A 4,211-nucleotide genomic window follows, 5' to 3' on the forward strand; every position below is an offset into this window, starting at 1 on the left:
GACAGCACTGCGCATGCGTGGGAGCCCGGGCTGCAGTATTGAATTGCGCACACACGGGGGCAGGGGCGGGCCCGCCGACGGCACTGCGCATGCGTGGGAGCGCCGGCTGGCGCGCTGGATTGCATTCACACGTGGGCAGTTCACCGCAGTGGCAAAGTCGGCCCAAAGCGGCAGCGAGCTGCTGAAACACGCCTGACTGTCCTTAAGACAGAGATCACCAGTGGGAAGGCCTGTCTATGGTGCAGGACCCAGGGCTCCGGTGAGGGTCAGGGAGCCCGGCTGGCTTTAGCGGCAATGCCAGAGAACACGGGAAGCTCGAGGGTGAAAACGGCCTGTCGGACGCAGTGGGCAGTGTGCACGGGGTATTGCGCATGCGCGAGCCTCCTGGCCGTGTGCCGGCTGGAGCACAAATCGGCGCGGTTGGCGGGTCCAGGCACTGCGCGTGCGTTGGGCCGCGAGCCGAGCTCGCGCCGGCGGCGTGCGCACGCCGTGGGCTGGTCTCGCTGCTGTGTGGTGGTGGGCGGGCGGCAACGCTGGCTGCGAGGACGTAGGCGGCCACGCTCCCTCCCAGGGCTGCCAGAGGGCTCCCTCCCAGAGTCTGCAGTACTGCTCCATGGTCACCCGAAGGCAGCGGTAAGCTATATGTTAGTGCTGGTAATCACACGATGGCAGCAGCCAGCACACGCTGGTTTTAAACACTTGCCTGTGTCCCTTTTAATGTCTGAACTACTATGAGGCCTCATGCTGCAGAGGGAATCTGCAGGTGCTGTGGAAGACCAGCAAAGGGCACGGGCTAGGGGACAACAAATGGCCAATGGAGAGCCCTGTAGGGGCATCAGGGGGCTAACAGAGGCATTCCCCACACGCAGAATCTTCTACATAAGCAGGAACCAACAAGAGCAAGTGGAGCCTGTGGCCCCTGCCACTGTGCCCCAAACCTTCCCTGCCATAAGTGCTTTGATACGAGGTAAACAATCCGCATCTTGACCTGTAGATGTTGTCTGATGTTCCAGCCACTGGAACTCCACTGCCTCTCCTGCCTGTAGCCACTCATCCTTGCCTGATCTGCTTGCATGCACTCCTATCACTTGTTCCACCCAGTCAGGACACCTGACACAGCAAAGAGAGCAATACTTGGATATATTGCATTCTAAAACATACTCCGTGATGTAGCTCTTGTTCTTTCTTTTGGCACGGGATGCCATGATTGTTCTGACACAGCTGCAAAACAAATTATAAAGGTTACTTCTGCAGCAAAGGAATAAACAGCCAAACTGTCAGGGCCCTGAGTGTACTAATAGGCCTTAATGGCCCTGCTTGTCTCACCTGGAGCCATCCTCCACACTTCTGCCCATAGATCCAGGAGCTTAAATAAGCTCAGGCCTGAGCCTTCAAACTTTGCCTGAGCCATATCATAGATGTAGCTATCTCCAGTTCTGTTCTGGCCTTACCTCCTGGCCAGATCTCAGATCTATGTTTTAGGTAGCTAGGTTCCTGCATAGACCCCTCAGCTGTATGTTGTAGCTTGTCTCCAGTCTTCTCTCTGGACAATTTCCTTTTCTTCCTGACTGAACTTCTTGAGCAATCCTGGACCTGGTTCATATTGTTATCAGGGTCTTGTTCTGCCTCCTATGTTGAAATGCCGTGGGACTGCACCCTCTTTGGTAAGGGCATTGCTTGTTCTGGAGTCACCCTCAGCTCTGAGTTCCTCTTCCCTTTAAAAACAGCCCTTGCTGCTCCCTTTCACAAAGCACCCCAATTCTGAAAGTGAAGATCCCTTCTAGTTTTTAGTCTGCAGGCCCCTTCTAAGATATCTCACACAAAGAGGACACACACTCAGCCACCTCTTCCTCAGGCAGCTGCCACCTGGTAAAGAGCTCTGCTTGTCTCTCCTTCTTCTTCCTGCTTGGAAGGAAAAATGCTCAAGTTTGTATAGTGAGCCATTGCATTTGATCCCAGTTGACTCTATCTGGACTCACAATGCAGTGTCCCTTTCTGTCAGATGGGTCCAGGATAATCACTGATCCTCGCCATATCTTGCTCTCTCCCTTTGTGATGCCATGTCCCAACTAAGGAACCCTCCTTCTGGTAAGTGTCTTTCCCATTATGCCACTGCAATGCAAAGCTTAAACCAGCCTTGACTGAAAATCTGCAAGAGTTGCCAGAGAGTCTGCCTTTTCGCTGTGGCTGTGCAAGGCTTTTAGTGCTACCCATTGTGCTGCTGTGTCTCAGGACCTGGATGTAGTGGCATGGCCATCACCAGGTCTAGCAAAAGTATGAGGTCTTTTCCATCTGTCGTAGACGTAGAAGTCTCTGTCTCTGCTCAGGGCTGGTGCGGATGCTGCCATGTCTTTGAAGGCATTGCTGTGTGGGACCAGGCTGCTCCGCAGAGCCCTGGGTAGCTCTGGAGACCTCAGAGAAGCTCCAGAAATCATAGGAACAATCCAGAGATCTTACAGCTGCCTCAGAGTTGATGAAGAAGCCATAGGGATAATAAAAAAAAGTCACAAAGACCTTGAAACAGACCCACAGAACCTACTGTAACTCTGGAGACCCCAAAACTGGTGACCTGGAATAAGTGAACACAAGGAAGACCCAAAGATGAATTGAGATCACTGATAGTGTCATTTCCAGCTTGGCAGAGCAACCTGAGGAGTTCTGTCCTAGTTCATCAGATAGTTGTTGAAAATTTTTCGTGGGCTAAAGCAGCTTTAGTCATGCTCACATCCCTGCGTATGCTGCAATTCTTGTACCCTCTGTGCTGCTGCCCCATGGCAAGAGGGAGAGTGCCTCTCGGGCACTCACCTCTATCCGCTGTGCGGGCACAGGAAGCAGGATGCTTGCTACAGGAATGAACAGAGTAGTATGAGGCGCTTGATCCTGCTCACAGTTGTCCTTCCTTCCACCAGGGAAGGAGAATGTATGTGAAGGATTTCTAAGTAGCAAGATGCCAGTTCAGGGCTGCCAGCTTCTTTAAGAAGTCCAATACAGAATAACACTTCTGCAAACAACAAAGAAGGGAAGGAGAAGGAGACAGAGAGTACCCAAACCCCTAAAGCATTGCAAGTAGCTATTATGTTTCCTTTGCACTCAACCCAAACCTAGCTGTTTGTGACCTTTACTTGAAGAAGTGCAACATGGTCTACTGCTGCCTTCCCTAAATCAGAAGGAACGTGAATGAGAAATCCAAGTTTTGTTGTTTTTTCCTAACTTTAGCTCTGACTTATCTTGAATTCCAGTAACCACTGCAAGTTATTCTCGTTCCCACCTTCCCAGTGAAGTGCAAGGTCTAAGTGACTGTTAGTACCAAGAGCACCCCTTAGCTGCAACTCTTGCTGTGCCAAGCAGCAACCAACAACAGCATTGTATGTTTCAGCATAAACCATGCTGATGATAGGCTGCTTTGACGCTACTGTAGACCTCCTTTTAATTCACATGCAATAAACCTCGGTTAACGCTGTAAAAATCTCCACTGCGCAAAGTCAGTGAAAGAAATACTCGCAAGCCTTCAAGCAGTGTGAAAAGTTAAAAAAAGAAACTTTCATCATAAAGCTCCTTTCCCACTATTAGAACAAACAGTTATACAGTAACTTCTACAACACCAGCTCTGCAATATTTCTTTGAATATTATTCTACTTCTGTGAAATGGTCTCTATAGTCCATTTCTCTATCAGCATACTGCCATTTTCAATTATAGCTTCCTCAGAACTCTGTTTTCACTTCTCTCATTTACAATCCTATCCTGGCACACTTTATGCAGTAAACATGTGCTTTTTCAATATCTCAGAATTTCCTGAACAAAACTGTACTGTCAGCAGCTACTCTTTTGGCTCCTCTTATCGATAACTGTTGTCATTCTCTCCAATAAAATTAAAACATTCACCTCATGCCACTGACCCCATAGTCCTGAACTTTGGAGCAGAAATGCTTGCAAAAACAACATACAGTTCCTTGCTTTTCAGAAAAAGTAACTGTTAAAGTAATATATAGTAATTCTACTGACTCTGGGTTTTTTTTGTCTTTTCCTGTTTACGCTTTTTCTAAATCAGATGAACTGTGAAAAGGAGCATCTCCTTCAGTTTGTTTTGCTTCAGTAACTTTAAACAAACCTTTGAACGCTGAGAATCTGGGCACGTGTTTCTATAAAAGGCTTTTCCCTGACAGGCACAAAGTCAGTTACAATCATTCACCTTGAATCATCTGGACAAGTC

The sequence above is a fragment of the Rhea pennata genome, chromosome 17 (genome assembly GCF_028389875.1).
Source record: "Rhea pennata isolate bPtePen1 chromosome 17, bPtePen1.pri, whole genome shotgun sequence".
NCBI lineage: Eukaryota > Metazoa > Chordata > Aves > Rheiformes > Rheidae > Rhea > Rhea pennata.